The sequence below is a fragment of the Mustela lutreola genome, chromosome 8 (genome assembly GCF_030435805.1).
Source record: "Mustela lutreola isolate mMusLut2 chromosome 8, mMusLut2.pri, whole genome shotgun sequence".
NCBI classification, from domain to species: Eukaryota; Metazoa; Chordata; class Mammalia; order Carnivora; family Mustelidae; genus Mustela; species Mustela lutreola.
The window spans coordinates 149,806,593-149,832,659 of NC_081297.1; the positions used below are offsets into that span (position 1 = coordinate 149,806,593).

Consider the following 26,067-nt stretch of genomic DNA (forward strand, 5'->3'; position numbering starts at 1 on the left):
CCCCGACTCGGGGGCAGGGCCCGGGCGCCAGGCCCCGGGTGGCGCGGCGATGCCCGGGGCTGCCCGGTGTGCGGCCGCCGCTCCCGGCCCAGGCCGAGCCGAGCCGCGCGCTCCGGAGGCGGCGGCAGGTGCGGGGCCGGCGGGCCGCACCGCGGGGGATGTCGGCGGAGCGCCCTGCCCGGCGCCCTCCGCCCGCGACACTCCCGCGGGGGACGGGGGGCGACGCGGCGGCCGGGTCGGGAGCGGGGTGTCCCCGGCGGGAGCGGGGCTCGGGCTCGGGCGCGCGGCTGGAGCCTCGCCTGCCGGGGAAGCCGACTCGCCAGGCGCGTCCTTAAAAAAGAGAAGTGAGGGGTGGGGTGCGTGGAGGGGCCGCCGCCGCCGCCGCCGCGGGCATTTCTGGAGTCGGTCCGGGGCTCCGAGCCGCTGCCCCAGCTGGTCTGGCGCGGGGCCGCGGGCTCGGGGCCGGCTGGGTGCGGGGGACCGGCGACGGGGACAGACTCCGGGGCGGCCGGGGTCAGCGGCCGGGGGTGGGCTGGGTGGGGGTGGGGGGTCGCAGTCCCGGGCGCAGCCCCGGGCCGCGGTGGGGGCGGGTGGTCAGGGCGCCCGGCGCACGCTCGCAGCCCGCCAGGGTGACGGGGAGTGGCCAGCGTCCTGGGCACCGGCTCGGGGGCCGGGATGGCGCGGGCTGCTCGGCTCCCCGGCCGGCCGCCTGGCACGGGCTCCGGTCCCTTCCCTTCGGAGCGGGAGGAGGGGACGGGCGCTGAGGAACACCTGTCATGGAGAACTGCCATGGGCGCGGGAGGTGATGGAAAAATATGGATTCTTAAAAAAAAAAAAAAAAAAAAAAAAGAGGCCAGCGCCGCGCCTGGCTCCCGCGCCACCACCTCCAAGTCCCGGCCTCCCGCGGGCAGTCCGAGCCCTCCGCTGCCCCCAACGAGACCACAGCGGACCACGGAGCCCCGGGCGCGGCGCGGTCTCCGAGTCCTGGGACGGCCCAGCCCGCCGGAGCCGCGAGGACACCGGTGCCCGAGCAGGCAGGGCCCTACTTCTTCCACCCCGTTGTGCATCGCCCACAATCGCAGGCAACGGCTGGCGCCCCGCGCGGGGAGGGGGCGCCAGGCGGGAAGGCCCCCAGCGGGGTCGTGACAGAGCTGCCCAGCGCGAACCGCCAGCACTCGGCTGCCCTCTGGGGGGGGCCGGAGCTGGGGCTTGGAGCTATGGTCGCAAGGGTCCCCTGGCTCCTCGCGGCCATCTCGGCCCTCCAGGGGCATTCGCAGGGCTCCTTGGTGATGTGCAAAGAGCTGGTGAGAGAGAAAGTCCCAGGACCAACGGGGGGCCATGTGAATGCTCTTCCTGGTGGCGTGGGGGCAGCAGGGTTCGCATCCATCAGTGTTAGGAAGGGGACTAGCTCCCTGGGCCTCCCCTGGGGCTGCTGTCCTCGGCTGGCTCTGGTGACAGGGTCCATGGGTCCCAGGGGAGAACTCAGGACAGCACCTGGGCAGGGGAGCGGCGGCGCTTCAGGTGAGAAAAAGAGCAACCACGGACGGTTAAGTGTAGGACGCCTTGGCGGTGGTTTGCACACGCCACACCCCCACTGCCAGCCGGGGCCTCCCCGGCTCCCACCTTGTCAGTGTCCCCGGCCGCTGCCCACTGCACACCCCACACCTGCACCTGCACGTCACCCCGCCCCTCCCGTCCCAGGACTGCTGCCCGCCCCAGGCCGGGGTCAGAGAACAGCCCGGCTGCAGCCCGCCGCCCAGACACACCGTGGAACCCGAGATCCCCACCCACACGCTCAGCCCGCCCTTAGCAGCCTCCCTGGTGTTCTGGAAACAAATCTTCCAGCAGGACAAGGACATTTGGTAAAATGTCTTATTCGGAAGGGCAGAAATCATTAATAATGAAAGCTTGGGTTAACCACATTTTCATGGTTGTTGCTGTTTCCATGTAATGGAATAATTGACAGTAAGATAAGACGTTTACGGACACACCCCATTTCACCGGAAATGCACTTGGAGAAATTAAAACATTTTACTAAAATACAAAATAGACATAATAGGGCGCCTGGGTGGCTCAGTGGGTTAAGCCGCTGCCTTCGGCTCAGGTCATGATCTCAGGGTCCTGGGATCGAGTCCCGCATCGGGCTCTCTGCTCAGCAGGGAGCCTGCTTCCTCCTCTCTCTCTCTCTGCCTGTGTCTCTGCCTACTTGTGATCTCTCTCTGTCAAATAAATAAATAAAATCTTTAAAAAAAAAAAAAAAAAAAAAAAAAAAATAGACATAATAATTTATAGCGTGGAACGGCAGTCCTGCAGGGAAAAAAAAAGCATTTTTTTTTTTTTTAGAATTGATAAAGCAAGTAAAATGCAAATGAAACAGTTCTTATGATTTCCATGCTCTTCTCCAGTATATCTGGGATGAAAGAACCGTTAGCATCCTTGTTTGTAAATTGTTTTTGTTATCAGTCAGGATTTTTATTACCCAAAATGTCTCTGTGTTATGAAGCAGATATATTTGGATCATATTAATTAGGGAAACTGATAAGCATCGTATAGAATTCAATTATCCTCCCTATTAAATCTGAGAATTTCTCCGCAGCACACAAGGTGTGCACTTTCAGGCGCGGCGTGAGGGAAACTGGGTGATTTTCTGGCCTGGTTTTCCGTGCGGGGATGTGGTGCGGGGACCCCGCGGCGGCGGCGGCGGCTCCTAGTTAAGGAGCTGGGCTCCACCCTCCGGCCGGAGAGAGACCTGCAGCCCACCAACTAGGTTAGTTGCTATAGTGACACGGTCTTGTTATTTTTCTCCCATTGGGGAGCAATTGCCAGGAAGAGCGGAAAGAGGAAGGGGGTCCTTGGCGGCCGTCCCCAAGCCGCACACTCAGTGGCCTGTGGACGTCCTGTTGGCGGCAGGGCTGGCTCCGGGGTCCTGAGCTTGGGGGAGAAAGTTGGAAGTCCTTCCTCTTTCTTTGTGTCTTAGAAGGAGCCATGTGTGCCGTTGGCCCCCTGGCCGATCTGGAGCGGAGGGCTTGGCTAGGGTGGATGTGGTTCTCCGAAGCTGGCACCGCCGGCCGGGTTCCTGGGGGGGCGTGACTGTGTTGGGGTGCCCGTCGCGGAGGACGTGGTCATCTTTCCGCGCTGCCTTACAGCACCGGCCAGCGAGGGGGATGGGGAACAGGAGGAGCTAGTGAGGGGTCGTGTCCAAGCCTTGACTTGGACATTTGTGTGCGGTATTTAGTCCGAGGGGAGAAGCTCTGTGCTGTCCCCACAGGGAACGGCTTGGCTTGGCGGACAGGTCCGGCGTGCAAATATTGCTGACGTGGAATTATTTTATCCCCCCCGTGGATCCCATCAAAACTGACTCGTAGCTTTGAGTTAAATCTCATGTCCTCAGCTACGACGATGAGAAGTTACCGACTTCTGAATTGTTTTTAATCCATTAGGACACTAACCGAGCGTGGGCTCTGTACTGTCGCATTTTCTTTATAAATACAATTTATTGCGTAGTTAGGAGAGATTAGAATGTGCTACTTTCCCGCTGTTCAGATTTTATTTCTGGAGTTCTTGGAGAGGTGAATTCGGAAATACTGGGCTTAATGAAGTGATGCCATTCAGAGGGTTCTTTCTCATCTCGGGCTCTTTGGGTTTCTTGTTTTTTGGTTTTTTTTTCCCCCTTTCTTTTCTCCTGTGTGTTTTTATTTGATGAATTCCTGGCTGGAGAGGCTGTGGCGTTGGTTTCTTTCAGCTTCCTAAAGATAAGTCGCCTCTGCTTGTGGGGTTTATACGAGCTGAGCCGGATGCCCAGGCATCAGCGAGGTAAGGGGATGCCCAAGGAAGTGTCCTCCTGAGCACAGGCCCCCCGGGGAAGGGTGCTGGGGAACAGCGGCGGGGAGCAGGCAGCCCTGCTTAGTCCTTCCCGGAGTGTCTCCAGCATCTCTCTTGCCGGTGAGGACAGAGGACAGCGGATCCCCAAAAGGGGGCTGCGTCCCGCCGTGGGCTTGCCGGGTCTGCTCGGCTCGGGGCTCCCGGCTAAATCCCACCTCGAAGATCTTGGTCGGGACTCGCCACTCGACATCCAGGGAATGACGTGTGTAGATCAACTTTTGTGGCATAAAGTATTTTCAGGTGACTTTTATGGGCGTAATTATAGGGAAATGTTATGATAATGTGGCACTAGAAAAGGGAAGAAAAGCAAAACATTAAAATCCCCATTTCTTTATATAGCTTCACAGCTGCGCCGAATGAGAAGGGCTCCTTTCTGCATTAAAATGTGGTGCTCAGGAGTTAATGACCTCCACAGAATGCCACCTGTCACCCAGAGTGCCGCGGGTGACGGCCGAGGGATGGGGACGAGGTTGACGAGGAGGGCCCGGACTGGGATTGAGGTCTCCGGCTCCTGGGGGGACGGGCGATGGGAGAGGGAGCCGCAGGGAGGCCGAGGGCCTGGGGACCTGCCAGTTGTCCTTTCTTTGGTGTGGGGGGTGTCCCTGGCTGTCACAAGGCTAACAGAATCTGCTGGTGTCCCTATCTAAGTGTTGCCTTGCTCCCATACACGGACCCTGGGAGCTGGGGTTTGGGGCGCCAGAGTTCCCCAGAGCCCGGTGGCTCCTACAGGGCATCCCTCGGGATGGGAAGCCCCCCAAGGCCCCATGGAGGCCGCTCCTGGGGGTGGGGTGCTGCCTTCTCAACTCTGGTCACAGCTTTACAGAGCAGGTCCAGGACTGCGAACTGAGACTCGGGGCGGGCAGCTCAGGCCGGCTGGACAACTGGGCTTTCCAGAAATGCCGAGCAGCGGGCTGCAGGTGGGGGCGACCGTTCTGTCCACCCCGGCAAGTGTGGCGGAGAGCTCGGGAGGCTTTGTAACCAGCACTTACTAAAATGGCTGCCAGGATCGAGTGTGCAAGCACCTCTGTCTGCAGCTCGGCGAGCAGGACTCCTCCGGAACGCCGCCTGCTCCCCGCGGCTCTGGGGAGGCCCTGGCCCCGCTCCACACTGGCAGCCTCCTGGAGGATGGCGGCCTGGGCCTGGTGGGACAGTGGCCGTGTAGCGAGAGTCTCCCTGGGAGAGAGCTCTCATCTCCCAGGGCTGCGGCCTCCCGTCGCTGGTGGGCTCCTGCTGTGGACCAGCCTCCCCTGTGGAGGGACGGCCCCCGGGGGTCCCTGCCTCGGCACTGGCTCTCCATCTGTGTCTGCTGAGTGAGCAGGAGAGGCCGATGGCCGGCCCCTGGCATCTGTGGAAGGCGGGAGACTCGGTCTGCAGTGGATTCAGGCAACTAGGAATTAGGGCTCCTGGGAAGGAGAGGCAGCCATGCTGGTGGCCCCCTGGGCTGGCATTCCAGTGGGGGCTGGACGGCCAGCACGAGGCAGAGGTGGCGGAGTGGGGGACAGGCAGCCTGAGCCAGCACACCATCGTGGTGTGACCACCACCCCCTCTGGTTGTGTCCAGTCCCAGCCTTGGAATGGGAGGAGCCTGTCAGGGGTGGCGGGCAGCTGCCCAGGGTCTGGTCCCGAATCCCTTTTCTACCCCGCGGGCTTCTCTTTCCCGGCCTTGAGCAGGCCTCTGCGTCGGCGGTCCCTGACCCTAGGCCGTGTGTCCAGTTGTTCTCTGAAGTGCATCTTGCTGTCCTCCAGGTCTGCCTTCACTGCCGTGACCCCAGAACCCCCACCCCGGACACATCAGCATTGTCCGCAGCTCGGCCTGGCCGCCCTGGGACCCCACCTGCGGTTCCCCGTTGCGTTTAAGCTCTGCACCCCCTCTCCTGCCCTTCCGTGAGCACTTGCCCCTGCTCAGGTCACTCCGGGCCTCCCAAGGTTGGACCTTCCCTGCATGCTGAGACTCTCCATCCCCGTGTTCTGGCCTGGCAGAGTCCAGCTGCGAGGCCTCTGCCATGGGGCCTCCCCTCCTGGGGTGTGTGTGTGTGTGTGTGTGTGTGCGCGCCTGTTCTCGCCTGCACAGCTGTCCATCCAGTTCACGGCCAAGTTCACGGCCTGGCGCGTCCCTTCACACAGTGTAACACCCTGCAGCGGTGCTGAACGCAGCCGGCAGCCAGGAGCTGGACCAGGGCTGGGACTGGCCCTGGTGGCAGAGAGCCTCCTCCTCCAGGAAGCCGCCCCTGAACACACTGCCTCACCCCCCTCTCCAGGGCAGCACCACTAGGAGATTGATTCTGGGGGAAACACTCATTGATCCGGTCACCCTGAACTGCGTGGGCTGCCTGGGCAGACCCAGGCCTGCAGCCCTGGGGGCGAGGCCAAATGCCAGGGGCAGGGGCAGGGCCGAGGTGCTGGGCGGAGCTGAAGGCCGGGGGCTGGGGCGGGGCGGGGCCGGGGGCGGGGGCGGGGCTGAGCTGTCTGAGAAAGGGCTGGCTGGATCCCCAGGACCTGTTGCTTCGGTGTCAGAAGTGATCAAAGGATTTCCACCGGGTGGCGGAGAGGGAGGCCGTGGAACCCCGGCGCAGAGCTCCGCCTTGTGAAGCACCATTGCCGGCCGCCGGCTTCCGGAGGCTTCCCCTGACCCCCTGACCCCCATGACCCCTGACCCCCGGGACCCCCCCCACCTCCCGACCCCCGAACCCCCCAACCCCTCTCCTTCGCGGGGCTCCTACATGCAGCGCCCGGCGCCCTCACCTCCTCGGGCACCTGTGGCTCGGGTGCGTCCCCGCAGCGCTCGAGGGGTGCCTGGCGGCGTCCCTGGGCCCTGGCCTCCAGGCCGGACCCCTGCTCCGGCCCTGGGTCCCAGCGGGCACCTCTGGGTCTGCAGGAAGACTGTGGCCTGGGGCTCCGCGCTGCTGGCTGTGAGGGTGTCCAGGCCCGGCACCCCCGGCAGGTGCACCGGCCTGGCTTGGCTGTCTGCTCGCCGCACTTCCCGCCCTCTGCAGCCAGGCGCGCACTGCCGGAGAGGCCGTCTGCCAGGACAGGAGGTGTCTCTGCACCTTCCCCGCACGTCTGTTTTCCGGAGCTGGGAACCGCCGGGTTCACGGCCGCTCACAGCCTGTGTGTGCCTCGTGGCTTCTCCGCAGGCAGCCGGGCTGCTGGTGGGGACGGCACCGTGTCAGGCAGCGGGCACACCTCCCATCCCGCCGAGACAGGGCAGGCCGCGTCCACCCATCTGCTGAATCACCCCGCGGACCTGTGGGCCGGCCTGTCCCCAGGCAGGATTCAGAGACTTCTGTCTACAGCTCAGTGGAACCCGTCTCATCTTGCCTTTCCCTCCAGAAAGTTCCCTCGTAGGCAGGACCTTTGCTGCCTGGATATGCCTTAATTTCAGTCCTTCTGGGGGAAGCCGGAGGTTGCTGCCCTGGTGGGGCGCCAGTGTGGCCTTCCTGTTTCCTTGTCGCTGGGCCCTAGGAGCCCTCTGCAGGGAGAGTGGGGCCCGCGGTCAGCAGACGGGGGCAGGTCGGGCGAAGCAGGCAGACGCCCCCTCCCAGGATGCCCGGTGAGACTCAGGACATCAACTTGTTCGGCGCCGTCCTCCGAGCTTCTTCCTCCCTTCTTTCCAGGGTGAAAATGAACCCCCGGCCCTCGTCCTCCACTGTCCAGGGGTGGGCACAGAGGAGCCCCCGAGCCCCCACTCACGCACTTGCGCGGGCTTCCCTGCAGCCCCCAGACCCAGCATGCATATCCTGTGTTCCCCTAGACCGCGTGGTCCTGAGCTGAACCTGTGGCCGCCCCCTGCCCGGTCAGCCATCTGGGAGACCCCTGTTTGGTAAGACAAGGAAAGGTCAAATGTGGCTGTTCCTAAGCATGTTCTCAACCTGCAGGACGGAACCCACAGTGTGGCCCATCGGGAGTAGAGCTGGCGTGACCCGCGGCCCCCCTCGCCCCGTGCCGGCCCCACCCCCTGCCCCAACCCTCTGTGCTGTGTGCTTGTTTGTACACACAGCTGTGGCACGGACGTGTCGGCAAACAGCAAAGACACGTTCCATAGCTTCCCTTCGGGGCCTCAGTTTCCCTCCCAGAACTGATGCTGCTTGTGGCTGTGCCGGGCCAGGAATTTATCACAGTGAGAGCGGAGGCCAGTCTCCTGGGACGCGGAGTCAGACATGGAGGCCAAAGACCACAGGGCAGGCTCGCCTGGGCCCTGCCCCGCCTCGGCCCCATCAGCGTGTTACGGGGACAGTTGTTTGCTTTTTGCTTCAGCTCTGTGGGCTGAAGGGCCCGTGGGGCTTCACCTGCGGTTCACGGGATGGAGTAGAGCCCTGCTGGACAAACAGCTCTAGTGTGCTTTCAAGCAAGGGCTGGGCCGCTCGGGTCACCTCGCGCCGAGAGAGCTCCTTGCACATCGATGACCCGCTGCCCCCGAGCTCGCAGGACGTGCAGGGACCCTCCACGCGGAGGGGAGCCCGCGGCACCAGCGCTGGGCCCACCTCCGCCCTGGCTGAGCTGGAGGGTAACCCTTGTCACAACGTTCCCTGACACGAAGCTGGCATGCCAGGCTCTTCCTGGAACGAGGTGGCTAATTGAGAAGTGAGTCATCTGGGATGTGGCTTGTAGTAACGCTCCTCCGGAGCTGGGTCCCACTTTCCTGCAGTCCCTGCTCTGGCTGACGTCCCCCCGTATCACAGAGCGCCACCTGCCAGAGTCGCCTCGGGGCTCGCCGCCTTGCAGACCAGGGAGCGGAGGCCAGGAGGTGCGGCTGGGCCCTGCACGACGGCCCAAGGGGTGGCTGGTGCCGGGCGTGTTTGCTGTCCACCCTGCAAGGGGAGAATGAGGAGGAGAAATGGGGCGTGGGCGCGGGGTCCCGGCCGGGGCTCAGCCCGGGAGGTCTGGACTCGCCGTCCTGTCCCACCGGTGGCCAGCGCTCCCTCCCCAGGGCTCCCTGTCACTCTGACTCCGTGGCCTCCACCTAGAGTTCCCAGCTCTAGGCCAGCCAGCCAGGCCCTGCAGGCCACACCCTGTCCTTGTCCTCACCCGCCAGATGTCCCTGCCGCGGTGACCGCAGGTTGTGAGCCTGCAGCACCCCTGCCTGCGGTGCTCTTCCCCTCACCCCAGCGCTCTCCCTCCCCGCCCCGCAGGACTGGGCTCACCCCTAAGGCAGGAGCAGCGCCGTGGGGCAGCGTGGCCTCCCTTGTGCCCGGGCCTGGCTTCTGCAGCAGCAGGGAGCAGACGCCGGGCCCGGTCACCAGGCCGCTCTCTGAGCACTTCCTGCACGCGGGCTCACACGCACCACCCTTGAGGCGCGCTCCCGCGGCTCCGTGTGCTGGGAGATACTGCCGCATGGGGAGGGCTCCGGCAGCTCTGCTCGCCTCCTGAGTGCCCTCCGGTCCAGACACATCTCTGCAGGGAAGGGTGCTTGGGAGGCCCAAGGCCGGGGGCAGCCGACGTGGGGTACGGGTGGACACGGCAGCTTCATAGAGGACAGAGCTCTGCGGATCCCCGGGTTTTGCCCCTGAGAGAGCAAACTCCGCACCTTGGGGTGCAGAGGCATCCGGGGGCAGGAAACTTGCGTGGCAGGTGCAGGGGTTCTGCTGGGCCTAGGCCGATGCCTTCCTCTCATCGGAGGCACACGTGAGCTGGTGCTGCTGAGCTGGGAGGCCGTGCAGCCGGCACACCCGAGCAGCGGCCAGCAGGTCCTGACCGGTCCCTAGGCCCGCACACTGGGAGCGGTGCCCCTGGGGTGGGGTGATGTCATGGCCCTGGATAGGGCATCGGGAACCCAGACAGAGCGGGAGGAACCTGGGGAGCCTCCGTCCTCTGCCCTGGAGCAGCAGATGCGAGCAGGAGGGTGAGCCTGGCCCGTCTTCCCTCGGCTCCAGCGCTGGGTCCAAGGCCCCCGTGCTCGGCCGTGGAAGCCATGCTGCTGGCCACCTCGTGGGCCTCTGCAGGACAGGATGACCGCGGGTCACCTCGGCTCCGCAGAGATGGGGGTGGGGTAGCCAGGGCTCTGAATTCTAGGGATGGTCCTTTGCGCAGAGGATGCCACCCAACCCCGCCTCCCTTGTCTTCCTGTCTTGCACTTCAGAGGAGAGGGGCGGGTCCGTGCCTCATGCGGGCGCTCCAGTGCCCTTGCTGACCGCCGGGAGGGCCGGCCTCTCGCCTCTCCTTCCCCGTCTCCTGCGGGTTTGCTTGCAGTTCAGGAGCAGCTGGGCCGCGGCCGAGCTCTCATGTGCTCTGAAAGCCCACCGGATGGGGGAGGGCGGGGGGTCCTCCTGGCTCGGCCCCCCGCAGCACACGACGTGGCTCAGGGCCATGCGCCGAGGTCCACGGTCTCCCGTCGACGCCAGGGAAAAGTACGCGTGCTGTCTTTGCGGCAGCTGATTTGGTTGGCCTGATCAAATGCTGAGAATGTCGATGTGCGCTTTCCCGAAGCTTTGGGGTTCCTTTGAGGGGTAGAGGAGCAGCCCTGTAGAGCCTGTGATTTTTTTCACCGTTAAAATGCTGATGCCCCGCAGGCCGGCCTAAATGCCGCCGGACTCACATGAGTGGCCTCTCTTTCAGAAAAGCACTTTGGCTCTGTTTTTAAATTATTTTTCTCCTGTAGTATCCATTACCTGATAGCGCATCCCCAGATAGAGCTAAATACCATTAACGGCTTGTATAGGACTCGTGTTAATTAATTGATGCTAATTTATGTTCCTCAGCTGCTGTGTGGCAGTGGGGGAGGCACGCTGGCCACGGGAGCCACGTGGGACCTTCTGTGGGCTTCCGTGCTCTCATCGTGTTTCCTTTCGTCACTGGCTGCTCTCGAGGGGCAGGGATCCGCTGGCTGGAGCAACGCTCTGTCTGGGGTGACCCGTCCCGACCTTGAGCTCCCAGCTAGAGAACCGATGGGGTCTGATTGAACCTGTCCTTGGCGTCATGGAGACACAGCCCGGTGCGGGGTGTGCAGGGAACCGTGCTGTCCCGTCCAGCCACGCTGCACAGACTCCCACGACATCCTCCAGACCCAGCCCCGGGAGCGGGCTTGTTGGCGAGCCTCCGCCGGTTCCTGCCCCCCGGCCGTGACGGGAGCTCCCCAGGGTAAGAGCGGGACCTGGCTCGGAAAGCGCCTGGGGCCGCGCAGGTGGGAGGCCCGTGGCCTCTCGAGTCTGTCTCAGCCCGTCTGGATTTTGTGAGACACGGGCCGTGGCTGCCTTACAGATCTCGAGCCCCTGGGACGTCGCCGCCATCAAAATGAGCACGTTGTTGTTGTTCTCAATAGAAACACATTTGTCGATCAGTCGGGGTTTGGGTCTTTGCTTCCGTCCTTATCTCAGGGTTCCGACGTGGCAGGAGAAGCGTTTTCTGAAGGCGGTGGACACGTGACACCGGGACTGAGCCGCAGGGGGCCGTGGGCCGCCTCCAGCCCGGACCCCGAGAGCCGTGGAGACGGTGTGCACCGCCTCATGGAGGCTGAGGTCATGGAAGTTCACAGGTTCTCCTCACGGTCTCGGTCTCGGAGGTCAGAAGGTTTCCCTCTGTTGAACCCGGGAAGTGGCCAGGACCCCCGAAACGAGGGACCTCTGTCCACTGAGCACGTCAGCACCACCCAGCGTGGCCTGGAGGGCGCGGGGCCGTGAGCGGGAACCTGCACCCCTCGGACAAGAGGCTTCCTGTACTCCGCAGGCCAGGCCTGGAGCTCTCCTCACCCTATTCACAGCCGGAAGTGGCCCCCCAAATCTGAGCCCCAGTTTTCTCTCTCCATTCCTGGAGCCAGTGATGGGGCAGGGGGTGCCTCAGAGAAACAGAGAGGCAGATGAGGGAGCTAGAATGTTCCGTGGGGTGGACCCGGCCACACCTGAGGTGGTGAAACTCGGCACAGCCTGCCCCTTGGGGCTGGGGCCCCGTGAGGTCCGCTCACAGAGGGGGAGCGGGGGGCACGTGGGCTCTGAGGTTGCGGTGCCCCGGCTCCCCCTCCCTGTGGCCGGAAGGACCTGCGCCCGGTGGGGGGTTCCCACTGTCCCCCGCGGGCCGACTCAGAAGTCGGTCACGCCAGGGACAGCTGCGGCACGCGGTGAACACCCGTCCCGTGTCTCGTCTGAGCCTCCCAGGGCCCAGGCAGAGAAGGGGTGATGCGCACGGGAACAGGAGTCCCCTGATGCGCCTCCGGGCGGCTGGGGAGGAGACGGGGCCCCGGCATGTCTGCGGGTCAGAGGTGGAAAGTGCCATCATGTCCTCGGTCTAGGTGAATAGACCGCCGGCGGCAGAAGGATCTTTCTGTGACGTTAGTCCTGGGGTTCCTACCACTGCAAAGAGTGACAGGGCAGATGGAACTCAGCCTCAGGCCCCCTCCCCACCCGCCCCTGAGACAGCCCCACGGACCGTAGAGTTCTTGGGGCTGCTGGACATGGGACAGGCCACCGGGCTGGAGGAGCTGGTGCCACCAGGCGGGGCGCGGCTCCTCACCCGGGGTCACCAGAGCCTCTGCGGGTCAGATTTCCACTGGAGCGGCTGCTGGCTCAGTGTGTTCTCACTGTGGCTCAAGCTATGCGTCACGGAAGGTTCCAGAGCTGACGTGGGAGTCCTGGGAGGGCTCTTGCTGGCCTGGGGTCCCACGAGCTCTCCAGAAGGCTCCACCATTGGGACCTGAGGTGGCTGCGGGTCTGTGCCTCCTTCCTGCTATGTGTGCACGAGGAAAAGCCTTTCATTTCCACTCAGGAGGCGGTTTAAACCCCACGTGCCCACGGGCTGTGGGTTGTAGGTTGACACTGGGCTGTGACCCTCACAGAGGTGTGGCCTGAGGTCTCTCCCGTTGTCTGTTTTCTCCATCTGCTAGGTCAGAGCGTGCTCGCGTACATGTACTGCAGATGTCAGTCATTCACACTTGAGTATGAATGAGGCTCTGATGCTGATTTAGCTGACCAGGGGCTAGGGTGGAGATAGGGTCTCACCCTGTCTGACCCTGACTTGGAAGACTAACTCCAGCCGGTGTCACTGTCTGTGGGGTAGAAGGGCCTTTGGCGACGTCTGAGCCACTAAGCGCAGGAGGAAACAGCACCTTCAAGTCTCATGGGGTCCTTGTGGTCAACACCACGACTCTTGGTTCCAGCAGCAGCGCAGACGGAGACCGACTGCCCCAGAGTCTCCCCTCCGGGACTCCTCATGCACCCTTTGTGCACAGGGCCCGGCCTGGTTTCAGAATCACGCTTCCAGGGCTCTGTTCCGGGGTCGCGGAGGCGGTCCTCCCACCGCTCCGATTCCTGACGGTTCCTACACGCGGGGCGGTGGTGACAGAGGCTGGACCTGAGGCCCGACCGTGGGAGCCCGGCACCGGGCTCGTCCATGCAGTCAGGCTCCCGGGGTCCACGTGGGACACGGGTGGAAGGTGTGTGTCCCTTCGCCCCTCGCTGTGTGGGCTTGCTTCGAGCAAGCACCATGGCCCGCCCCCTCCCCCGGTCCTTTTCCCCCGGAGTCTTCATGACCGTCGTCAGAGGTCGATGCTGCCATTTTGTTTTGCAGGTGATGGGGCTTGGGGAAGGGGAGGGACGTGGCCGGGGTCCCTGGCAGTTGGCAGAGGGGCAGGAGCGTGAGTCCCCAGGCCGGGTTTCTGGCTCGAGGACTCTGGGCGGCCGGCTGCGGCTCTGCCAGGCAGGGGTTTCTGTGGCAGGGCTGGGCTCCGGGTGGTGGTGAGAGGCAGGCTGGCCCCGGGAATGGTTTCTCCCCTCCTCAGCCAGCAGCAGGTCCTCTGACTGTCCTTCTGGGTCACATGGTTCCACCTGGACCCCGGTCCAGGGTCCCCTGCCTGGTCAGGTGAGAGAGACCCGTGCCCAGGGCTGCGGCAGACGTCCCAGACCAGCCTGTGAGGGAGAGCTGGGCGCCTCCCTGACTCGTGCGTCCCGATGAGTGAGGAGATGCCTCCCAGATGCCATCTTTACTGTTTCCAAGTTTCGATCGAATCATGATTTTTGAAAAATGGACAGAAGGTAGAAGGAGGGTCTCCGTGTTCTCAGACCATGCCGGGAACCCATCTGACAGCCCTGGTACCCCACCCGGCCTCCCCCTCTTTGCGTGGGGTGGGGGGAGGGGACACCCAGCACCTGCTCCTGCTGTGAGAGGGGCCGGTGGGGCCCGGACACTGTCACCACCTGGAACCCAGCGGTGGGGCTCACCTCGGGCTGGTCCTGCGCTCGTACACAAGCTCCTGAGCTGCTGTGGCCGTTTTTCCTGGCCCCTGCCTCCCCCATCAGACCAGGGGCCCTGGGATGACATGGCTGGGGCAGAGGTCCCTTGGTGTCCAGACCCCGGCCCAGGACCTGGTGTTCCGCGTGAGGCTTTTACAGATAACTCCGAGTCAGGCATAATGGCCCCGCGCTGCTGTTTTAAAGCCGTGACAGTAAACTGACCTGTCCTATCATGCCTGCGTGAGGAGGTCGTGGGCAGGTGGGGTCTCGAAGGGGTCCATCCTGGGAACGCGGGTCCCCATCCCTAACCTCCTGTGGGAGCTGCAAGGGGAGCCTTGGAGGAGCGCCCACGAGGGTGACGGGACTGCGCCAGACTGCGGCCCTGGGGAGGGCGGCCTGGGCCGGGGCCGAGGGGGCCTGAGCTGGCGTGCAAGGACAGGAGCCTCGTGGCCACCCTCCCGCTAGCGCCTGGGCTGGAGATGGCATAGACTGAGCTCTCTGAGGCGTGACATCACGGGGCTCTTCTTTTCCCCTCTAAGGGCGAAATAGGTATTTGTTGCACGACACACACAATGGTAAAAATCACGCCCAGGGAAATAAAAACCGTCTGTACTCTCACGGCTCAGAGACGAGAGTGCATGCGCTGAGTTTGTTTCTGGGCCTTTGGCTGGGCCCTGGCCTTTCCCCGTGTCCCCACGTGTGTCTCTGCAACGAGGGCCCCAGAACCCCGGGAGCTGTTGCGGGGGTGGTGGGGGGACCCCTCCCAGCCCTCGCCGGGCAGGGTGGGGCCAGGGGTCTACACTGGAGTGATCCAGGGCGGGCTGCCCCCCACACCACGCCCCAGCCCGAGCCTCCTCTGACACCCCAGGTGCAGAGCTGTGCAGGCTGAGGACGGCCACTGTCCCCACCGGCCGGTCTGCCCACGGACCGAGCACACACCCTGAGCACACAGCTGAGCTCCCCGCCTTTGAGATGTCTGGCCAGGGGCGGTCGTGAAGAGGGACCAGGCACCAGCAGTGACCTGGAACAGGCCCCCAGCCGGCTCTTGCTCACCTGTCAACCCAGCAGGGCCCAGGGCTGCCCTCCCAGGCAGTGAGGTGAAGGAAGACTGCCCCTAGGGACAGCACCTCTGTCCAGGTAAACATGACTAAAGGACTCTGACCTCCTCCACGTGTGGACGGGTGAGGACCCTTGGCTGCCGGGGTGACCCCTGCGCAGGCTGACAGCGGGTGACCTCATCGATGTGCCTGGCCGGGGACGACCAGACTCAGTGGTCATTGCAGGGCTGGGCGATGTGTCCAGCGTTCATTCCGCGGGAATCCGGGGGCTTGGGGAGACTTACCCACATGGTCCAGCATCGTGTTGGGCCCCGAGAAGTTCTGGGGGGCAGATGGCTCCGTGAGGAACCTGTGTGGCCCTCAGGCAGGTGCTTGGCTGGCGGTTGGGCTCCTAGAAGGACGCGGGAGAGGAAGGCCTGGGCGGTCCTCCAGACCCGTGTGGGCCAAGCTGGGGCCAGTGCCTAGGAGAGACCCGAGGCCCGGGGAGACCCTGGAAAGTGCTCCCAACATGATGGCGTCAACCAGGTCCTTGGTTTCTTGACGGAAGATTCCTGAGGAACATTCTGGAAGGTGTTCACTAGTTTGTAACTCCCCCTTGGTGCTCCCGGTGGACTCTCTGGGGTTTTCTCTGGCCTCAGCAAGGGCACGTGTCCCGACTGTCCACTCTGGGGAGCGGATGGGTGGGTGCTCCAAACACAGGATGAGCTCTGTGCTGGTCAGGGGCTTCGTGAGAACCTTCGAGGGTGTCCTGTCACCGCTGCAGAGGCAGGAGAGCCCTCGGGGAGCCAGCAGCCAGGAGGAGAGCTGGGGGCCCTGCAGGAAGCGTTTGGGGTATCGGGGGCTCCTCTGGGACCATGAGGGCTGATCCGGGCCCATGTCCAGGCCTGCAGGGCACTGCGTTGTGCACCCGCAGCTTCGTGAGGTGGGCTGGCCCTTCCTGTATGTGGACCGGGAGCGTCAGCTGTCCTGGCACAGCCCTCTGTCCGGACGTGGGTGTCTGTGCCATCCTGCGACAGGCCCGTGTGCTGGGAGCCACACAGAGGTGCCCCTGAGCCCTCGCTCGGTCCATGTGCCGAGGCCTGTGTCTGGGGTGGGACAGGCAGCTCCAAGGAACACGGCGGTGCTAGCTCTCTGCTTCACGGATGGGCCCCAGGGAGGGCCCGGCTGCGCCCCAGGCAGAGGCTGCTTGAGCTGGGACGGCCCGCTGCAGCCCCCGGAGCCCCGGGCTTCCCACAGCCCTGGCACCAGAGGCGTCTTTCGTATGAGTTCAGTGACTGTTGTGTTTGAGAACAAAATCACCAGTCGTGATGATAGCTTTAAGACGGAATTTAAGAGCAAACCTCCGTTTAGCGAGGTTGGTTGGGTCTCAGATCAGAGAGGGGAGCAGTGGGCTTCTACCGTGAGCCGCTTTCGGAGCAGTGCTGTACTTGGGAGGAGCCATCAGGCGACCCTTCTCTGCGCCCTGGGAGAGCCGGGGGAAGGCCTCTCCTCCAGGAAGCTCTCTGGGTTCCGCCCCCACGCTCTGCTCTCCACCTGCTTCTCGTGCCGAAGGCTCCCCTGAGGAAGAGGAGGGTGCCCCGTCCTGCCCGTCTACTTGCACACGTGAAAGAGCTCCCTTCCGGGGCTCAGGGTCTCTCGCTTTGTCAGACATCCTTCAAGGTGACTTTAACACCCCCTGAAATTCACCAGGGTTGCCCCCTGGCGTCCTGCCTGGCGATGCTGGGGCAGACAGGAGGCGTGCCTGGCCTGGGTGGTGTCCATGTGGGTGAGGACCCACGGCTGCCCAGCAGGGCCGGGGACAAGGGAAGACGCCGCTTCTGAGGACCTCTCCTTCCGCCTCCCGACGCTTGTGTGCGGCAGCCCATCTCCAGGGAGCACGTCTCCGTCCTAGAGACCCTGTGCCGCCGGAGCTGACCCTGGCGTCGGGGGGAGGCACTGCCCGTACGTCCCAGCTCTGGACACGCAATGAACACACGTTCCTCTGAAGTTCCAAATTGCAAAATTTTCATCTCAATTAACGTAACAATACATCTGGAGAGGTGGCGGTAGGCACTGGAAATTAAGCGACACCTTTTGGCATCTCACGTCAGTGAGGAGGCCAGCTGATTATTTTTATATTACAATCCCCGGGCGTTGTCAAATTGATTAATAAATTCGCTGAAAACCCATTACCTCTTAATAAATTAATCTTGGTAGTTGGGGGATAAGTTTCAGGTGACCTTTGAATGTGGGCTGTCTCCACGCGTCTGTGTGGGGTCGTCATTCTCCCCGTGGACAGTGCGGGGCCTGGTGCCGTGGCTGCCGTCCTGGTCCGCTGTCCTCCTGAGGACGCGGCAACGTAGAGAGGTTCCCCTGGGTCTCTCCAGTGGCTCCGGAGCTGGGCAGCCTGGGAGTCCTCGGGGCCTGCCCCCTCCCCTCTGTCCCCGACAAGAGTCAGCAGTCCATGCTCTCTGGAGCTCCCCAAACCGAGCTTCCTGGCAGACTAGACAAAAGGGAGAACCCCCTGGGCGTGTGGCTCTCGTCCATTAAGGACGTTTAGACAGGTGCCTGCGTGGATGGGGCTGCTTCCTGCCCCAGGCTGTCAGCTCCTCTCTGCCCTGCTGCCCTGGCTGTCAGCTCCTCTCTGCCCTGCTGCCCTGGCTGTCAGCTCCCCTCTGCCCTGCTGCCCTGGCCTGAGACCCCAGGACCCAGCACTTCCACCCTGCCCTGGGGCCCGCTGACTGCCCCCCTGCCTTCTCCGCAGACACTCGCCTGCCCCTGCCTGTCCTCACGGGCTCTCTGTCCTTGGTTGTTCCTCCTTTCCCGGCATTGGGCTGTCAGGGTCATCATCTGAGTCGCCCACCCCAAACCCCACCCCGCTGGGGGCCTTGCTGCAGCTCGTCCTCCCCAGGCCCGCTGGTCCTCCTCCTTCCGGGGGGACCTCTGTCCCCCGTTTGCACGGTGCCATCCCCGTGCAGAACCCTCGTGTCTGCAGTCTGAAGGAGGAGTGAGCAGAGGCCCAGGCTCCACGGGGGTCATCCCGAGGTTTCCCGGCGAGACCGGTTTTGGACAGGGGGTCCTGTGGGTATTCCCAGCTGCTCCCCCCATCCGGGGCCACCGGAGATCTCCCTCAGGCTTTACGGGCAGGCGCCTGTGGTCCAGGGTCCAAGCCCAGGCCCCGTCGTGCCCGGAACAGCCCGGGCAGCCGTCTTGCCGTTCCCCAGCCCCGCCTGCCGTGCCCGCCAGCCCCCAGACCTGCCCCGCCATGTGCACCGCCACCCCCAACGTCCCCGTGGCCTTGACCTACCCCGCCAGGGGATCCTGGAGACCCAGGGGCTGGGACGCGGCAGCCGGCTCTCTGATTGGCCCAGCAACACTCCGCCGTTAACTTGGCGGCATGCTACCCGAGGACTAATTAAACCAGATGGCGGTAAAACCTGAGTGGGGGCACAGAGACGTTTTTACATTTAAGTTGATCAAAATTGGGTGCAACAGCATATGCTGGTGGAGATCAAGAACGTTTAACTACGTATTAACGGCTTCTCCTCGTCCCCTTCCTGGTGGTGCCAGCTCTGCCCCCCGCGGTCCCCTCTCTGGCACGGGGGCTTTGGGCCCCGGGTTTAGGTGTGATTCGGGCGAGTTCCATGTCTGAGGCTGACCTCAGCGCCGTCGAGTGGGGACGGGCCCCCAGCTGGCATCGGAGCCTGGGACTTCTCCCAGGCTGGGGTGGGCACTGTCACAGGGCCGTCTCCACAGCAACCGTGCTGTGACTGTGGCTCTGCAGGGTCAGCCCTCTTCCCTTGTTCCCTGTGTCACTGCGCCCCTGGCTGGGGACACTGGGCTCAGAGGCAGCACAGGTCCTTCAAGGACACCCCATCTGCTTCGCTTTCTGGGGGCTGTGGGCTACAGCCCCGGCCAGCAGAAATGGGCCCCACTCCCCGGGGCACCCTGTGTGGGGAGCAGGCAGGGTGCCAGGGGCCACGGGAAGTGCAGGCCGCCTGGTCCTGGGCTTTCCGAACCTGGCATGCTCTCTCCTGCTCCTTCCCCGGGTCTGACCGCTCTGGCCGCCTTTAACAAAGAGTGCGTGCTCGTGTCTTTGTGGAGGTTCATGTGACAGAGTCTGTCGTTCCTGCAACACGCGCTCCGTCGGCAGTCGGCACGCCGGCGGTGTGGGGCAGCCGCGGACTGCCAAGTTCAAAGCCGTCTCCGTCTCCCCCAGGAGGTCCTGGGCCCATGAAGCAGTCCCTGTCCATTCTCCCTCCAGCTGCCCTGAAACCCCCAGCCTCACCGTCCCTGCGGCAAAGGCCGAGGGTCCCCCTGCATGGGGCAGAGGGATGTCCCGCAGGAGGTCTGGGCTCTCGAGCAGACGTGAGCTCTTCCCACCTCGCCTGAGCAGGGAAACAGTGAGTGGCTCTGCTCCAGGCTGGGCTGGGGCCCCACTGCCCGGCTTCTAGGCGTGCTTGACCTCGGGAGAGAGCCCGGGACATAGTTCTGCTGGGGACACACCACAGGCTGCTGTCCGTCCGCTCTGGCCTGCAGCCTGGGCTTGGGGAGGTTGCACTTGGGCCTGGGGTTCCAAGGATGGAATCTGTGCGCCTCGACCTTCTCCTCTGACCTGTCAGGAGGTGGCTTCCCCCACCCTGCCCCGCTTCCTGCCCCCTCCCCGGCTGTGTCAGGGCCAACCGTGTGACTGTGCGTGGACCTGGGCTCGAGGGGCGGCCGGCGCAGGAGTGAACTCCAGACTCCGCCCAGAATGCCGGAGGCCGGTGTGTCCAGCACGCAGACATCCGGGGTTTGTGCCCCTGGACTTGGCTTTGGGCCACTGGAGGCCTCGAATTGTGTCCTGGTGAAAAGCAGCCCCGGGCTGGAGAGCAGCAGACCCTAGTGGGAGCTCTCGCCCTGCCCCTGTCTGCTGGCTGGACACCTGATCCCTTCACGGGGCAGCAGCTGGGAGGCCAGAGGGCGTGAGCCCCCGGGACCAGGCCTCGGCGGCTCGCTGGGGCCAGGCTCCCTCCCCCCCCCCCCTCTGGCCTTCCTTCCTCCTTCCCGCCGCCCAGCATCTCTGGGCAGCCTCAGTGGGGGTGCAGTCCTGGCAAAGCCCACTCTGTTTTCCAGCCCAGTGACGCTCACATGTGACAGGACAGGGGACAGTCCTCATGAAAAGGCCCTTTGTGTATTCTGGCTAATTAAGAAATAGCAGCAGGCCTCGAAAGGGGCCCAGGCTCCACGTCTTCTCTGGAAGTCGGCCATGGTCATAAGGGGCCGGACAAGCTTATCCAGCAGTTGAGTATGATTCCGGGGAGCCCTCCCGGGCCCAGCAGAGCGTCCCGCTTCTTTCTGGGGGCCGCTAGTCCGGGGTCAGCACACCGTCGCCTTGCTGTCCCGCAGAGTCGGAGAAGCGGAGATGATCCTGGGAGTGGGTGCGATGTCGGCGCCGGCGACTCAGAGGGGAGCCCTGGTGCTCCCTCTGCACGGGGAGGTCTGGGGCAGGCGGGAGGCCTCGGCTTTCTGAAGCTGCGGGGACCGCGACAGTGCTGAGTCTGCGGGGCACAGGGCTCCGGAAGCTGAGGACCCGTCAGGGCTCGAGCCTCACCGTGTGTCCATGCCTGGGGTCCCCCACCCGGGACTGCAGTCTCTGCACCAGCAGGGGACTGACGGAGGCCCCCGGAGTCCAGCCCCTCTGCCGGCCCCTGGCTGTGTTCCTTCAAGGTCCCGTCTGCCCAGCCGCATGCGCGCCCGGGGACTCAGGCCTTCTCACGCAAGGCTCTCGCTCAGGGCTAGAGGATGTGGGCGCGGGTCCAATTTGCTCTGGAATAAAAGTGTCTGGTCTCTGAGTATCTGACAAAGCCACCTAGATGATGACACCGGCTGCCGACTCTTATAGATTTCCTGAAGTCGGTCCTGCTCCTGTCTGGGTGCAGAGAGACTGAGATCCAGACGAGCTGCTCAGCCCCTTGGGGCCTCGGTCTGCTGGTCTGTGTCCTGTGGGGTGGGAGCAGCGGAAGGCTGAGCCCCAAGGCTGGGTGTGAGGCCTCAGTGGGCTGTACACAGGGACTGAGCCCAGACCCCCCCAACCCTACTGCGTCATCACCGCCAGGACCTCATCCTGCAGGGGCTCCAGGCGCCTCCCCATCTGCCACACCTTCCACATGCCACAAGGGACCCTTAGAGCCCCGGTGTCCTCCGAGGTAGGCGGGCCTGGTGGTTACGGCCGGTTGGTACACCCTCAGAAGGGAACCACCCCCAGGGACATTGTAACACCACGGGGGCTGCGCTCCGTGTCTGTGTCCCCCACAGCGCTCTGTGGACACGGACTCCGAGACGGGCTGATGCTCTCACCTCCTGCCCCGGGAGCTGCTCTCAACTGCGCAGAAGGCAGGTCTGTGCCCGGAGGAGGGATGGGGCCCAACGGGAGGGACAGAGCCTCCGCCGTCCTCCCCGGCGACACGCGGCGGCCCGTGTCCCCGCGTTACCCGCACTGGCCTGTTCCCCCGGGAGTCATTGAGGAGCTTGGGAGGGCGGGTCTGGGACGGCGGTGCTGGCCGGGAGGGGGTCTGGGGACAGTGCGGACCTTGCGCAATCAACAGGCTCTTAGGGGCTGACCCCAAGCAGAGAGCTCTAGGGTAGTTTAAATCTGAAAATTAACATGAAATCAAAAGAGACAGAGTAATTTTTCATTCTGCTTGAAAGGTTATTTGCTTTCTCAGCTGATGCTTAGTGTACTGATACACGATGTCAAAAGGTAAATGATTTTAAACCAGATTCAATTTAAATTTCATTACATATTTGTAGGGGAGAGAGGCTCCAAGAATCCCTCGCCTTCTCTTGGAGAATCTTTCACTTTTAATAACTCTGGTGCCTAACGCCCTAATCTATTTATTATGCAACCGTGAAGCAGGGGCCGTGCTCCTCTCGCTCCCCAGAAACCCGCGCGGAAGGCCTGACTCGGGCCTGCGTCTCCGGGGGTGGCTGTTCCGGGGGCCGAGCACAGCCCGACCGTCCTGGGAGAGGCAGGCTGCAGAGGCGGCCCCCGGGAGCTGCTCGGCCCACGCACGGTGAGAGCGGAGGCTCTGCGGCCTCGGGGTCCCCATCCGCAGCGTGGACGGCCTGACCCGCTTCCAGTCTGGGAGCCGAGGAGCCGTCCTTGGGCTCTCTCTCAGCGTGCGCAGGCTCCTCGCTGGAAGGGAGGCCGGGGCAGGCAGCCTCCCTCTACCGGACCTCGCCGTGTCCCCTCAGAATCCACGTCCAGCCAGGCCTCAGAACGTGGCCGATTTGAAAGTCCTTGCAGATGTCGTGAGCGAAGGTGCCGCCACGGGGGAGCAGGCAGGCCCAAGCTCTGCGTCTGGGATCCGTGTGCGAGAAGAGGGGCGCGGAGCCTCAGACGCGCAGGGAGAAGGCAGGCAACGAGCGGGGCAGAGCGCGCAGGGGTGCGCCTGCCGGCCGGCGGGCACCAAGGGTCTTGGACAGACGCTAGAGGCTGGGGCAGGTTCTCCCGCCATCCCCAAAGGTACCAGCCCTGCCCCTAGACCTCGGACATTTGGCCTCCAAAGAGAGAGGACGAAACTGGTTTGCAACCGGCTGAGCCTGGGGCACTTTGGACGGCCACTCTGGGCTGCAGTCACGCCGCCCTTGGGGTCGGTGTGGGGGAGACCTGAGCCAGCGGCCCGTGGCCCGCAGGCCTCTGTGCCGCGAGCCCCCATGCCCCGCTGAGCTCCGTGCGCCAGACCTGGAAAGGGCCATCCCAGCAGGCCCCGTGGGTGCTCTGGGCTGGTGCGCAGGAAACCCGGTCGGAAGGAGGGGCCATTGGAGCCAGTGCACCCACCGCTGGGGCTGAGGGCTTAGCCTAAATACAGTACTGGGACTGGACAGTGACTGGTGGGTGACTTGCGGGGCGTCAATGAATGGAGAGGCCAGCAGCATGTCTGGACGAGAACACAGAGATGGACAGAGCCCGGGGGGCTCAGACGGAGTGTGGCAGAATTCTCTGACCACCCCCTGGACAGGCTAATGTGTCCTTCTGTCTGCGGGGGCCCCAGAGCCCAGGCTTGCCGAGGCCACTGGGCTTCTTCTGAGGCTCCTCCTCAGGGAAGTCCATGCCCCTGCCCTGGGCCCTCAGAACCTCCCCCCCGCCCTTTCTCAGACTGTGCACCCCTCACTTGGTTTGGGGAGTGCGGACAGGGAACGCCCCTTTTGGTTGTCTCATGGCTTCCCCTGGGCTGTGGAGTGGCTGCAGGTGTGGAGGCCAAGCCAGAGAAGGTGGACAGAGCTCTTTGGAGAGGCAGCGACAGGTGGACAGGACACATCTCGAAGGACAGTATACAGGCTACAATCTAGAATTTTCCATCAGGGCAGGCCTGCCATTGCTTGCAGACTCTGGGCTCCAGAATGTCCCTGAGGCCGGGGCCAGAGAGGGTCTCAAGACAGGGGCTTGGCCGGGCCGGTGGTGGGTGTAGGGAGGTGAGGGGAGGGCCAGGGTGTGGCAGGTCACCACCCTGCCCATGCTGTGAGCCGCAGCTCCCTTGCCAACTGCTGGGAAGCCCAGTGGGTGGGTTGCGGCACGACTATGTTCAAAACGTGTCTGTTTGTGGGGGACCGTGCGCTTGGAAGGAGTTTTCTTTTTCTTTTTCTTTTTTTTAAGATTTATTTATTTATTTATCTGGCAGACAGAGATCACAGTAGGCAGAGAGGCAGGCAGAGAGAGAGGACGAAGCAGGCTCCCCGCTGAGCAGAGAGCCCAATGCGGGGCTCGATCCCAGGACCCTGAGATCATGACCCGAGCCGAAGGCAGAGGCTTAACCCACTGAGCCCCCCGGGTGCCCCTCTGAAGGAATTTTCTTTGGAAATCAGCTGCCTGACGAACTCTTCCTGCCGCGGCTGGAGGAGCGCGGGCACAGGGTGTGGTGGGAAGGGCCGTGGATGGGTTTCCCGGGGCCCAGTTTGCCAACTATCACCCTATTGTCGCCCTCTGGCTTTATCTCCCGGCACGGCTGCTCTGAGCAGCGCATCTGAGCACTTTAAAACAGTAACATGAGTGCCTCTGGGGACCCTCCTCCCCGATCTGGGTTCGGTGTATTTTGCAGCATCGGAGAGCGAGGGTGGGGGCTGCAGGTCACGACCTGGACCCCACGGGCGGAGGCTCCGGCCCCGAGCTTGCCCACGCCTGACCCCGGCTCTGCGTCCACCGACTTCTGTCTCAGGGGTCCCATCCCGGCCCGCGGCTCTGACTGTGTGGTCTGTCCCCGGCGCAGCACACGGAAAGTCTAAGACAGTCACCCAGGGTGAGTCGTCACCCAGCTGGGGATCAACACCAGGAAATCCCGAAGCACTGTTTGCAGGACGGACGTAGTGTCCGCGGTGCACGGTGCTTGTTCCAACGGGGGGGCTTCTGGGACCGTCACCCGCGCACTGAGACGGTGGAGGACGCGCGGCTCCGGCGGCTCCCGGCCTGCGGGGCAAGAAGGTGGGTCCGGCGGGAAGATAGGGCTGCGGCCAGCCGGGCTGGTCTGTGCTGCGTCTGTGGGGAGCGCAGCCGGGTGATTTCTGGCGGTTGGGGCCAGGGGCACCATCCGTCCACCCTCGTGGCGAGGAGGGGAGCCGGAGCGACCCGGGGCTGCGGGCTCATGGCAGGACCGAGGGAGACCCCCATCAGGAGGGGACTTTGCTGCAGAAATGGAACCCCAGCTGCAGGGGGGCGTGGACGTGCCAGGAGGGAGGCCAGGGCAGGCCCCTCTGGCTCGCCGCCTGTCGCAGCTCCTACAGCCGAGGCCGTGATCGCTGGGAGTGTGTGTCTGTCTGCCTGTCCACGAGGAACAGCGCTGATGAGCCCTGGCGTGTCGGCTGGAGTTCGGTCTCTCCTGAGAAGAAGGCTGGCGGTGGCCACCTCGAGCTGACCCTTAGAGGTCAGAAGTGTCCGGGCTCTTTCCCGCGTGGCTTCCTGCCGTGGGCTCCGTGTCCACGCTGCATGGGAGACCAGGGAGTTCACGGGTCGTCTGCCCTTCACCCTCAGGAAGGACCCTGTGGCAGTGAGGCCAGAGCATGCAGGGGGCCTGGGAAGCAGGACACGCCTCCCCGCGGCTCTGAGACTCCGTGGATCTGCTGGGACTTGCAGGTGTCTGGCCCGTCCTGGGCACCAGGGCATGGAGGGTGCGGCTGCCCCAGGACACCAGAAGGAGCCCGAGGGGCCTCAGAGGGCCAGAGCCCCCAGGGCCAACCGGGAAGATGCCCAGAGCCGGCAAGTGTCACGGAGGCTGGCCGGGTGGGACAGCCTGGGGACGGCGCCGGCCCCGCGCCGCCGCACTTGGTCCGGAGCAGAGGTGTCTGGACGCGGAGTCTGTCTCGTTCTGACAGTGTGTGCTGGAGCTGCCTGGGGCCTGCTTCACCCCAGACTCATCCCCCCAACCTGACACAGGGTCAGGAGTGGCCTCGGGGCAACTGGATGGTGGCGCTCGGGGGAGGCAGTGGCCCACGTCCCCATCCAGGGGACCTCACGGGACGAGATCGGGGCTGTAGACCACGGCCGGTCCCGCACAGAGGCTTGTGGTGTGAGGCTAGGGCGTGGGGCGGATTGGTTATGTCTCCGTGTCTGGCGGCCCCAGTGGCCGTGGGGCCCTGTCGACAGCCTCGGATGCCCTCCGCACCCCCGCAGGTCTGGCTCTGCCTTCCTCCGGAGACTACTCTGGGGCCCCAAATTCACCGTGGGTTTGGGTGCTTTCGTGCCAGACTGGCCGTCTGTGACTGTGCTCGGTGCCCTCAGGGCCGAGCTCTGGCCAGGGCTGCGAGCCTGGACGGGTCTTCACTCTCGGGACGTTTCCACAGACGGGCAGGCTTCCCTCCCAGCCCCTCTCTGTCTCTGTCTCTGTCTCTGTCTCCCTTCATCTCTATCTCTCTCTGTCTCTGTGTCTCATTTCACCACCGTCTCTGGCGTCAGCACCGGTAGCAGCGGCCTGGGTCCCCCAAGGCTTTGCATCCAGACATCCCGGACCCAGGACCCCGTGT

General features: G+C 63.9%; 1 protein-coding gene across 1 annotated transcript in view; it reads left to right on the forward strand.

Annotated features, from left to right (window-relative positions):
• The window catches only part of TAFA5 (TAFA chemokine like family member 5), a 170,886-nt gene that overhangs the window by 424 nt on the left and 144,395 nt on the right, over window positions 1-26,067 (forward strand). The gene's annotated exons all lie outside the window — the stretch shown is intronic.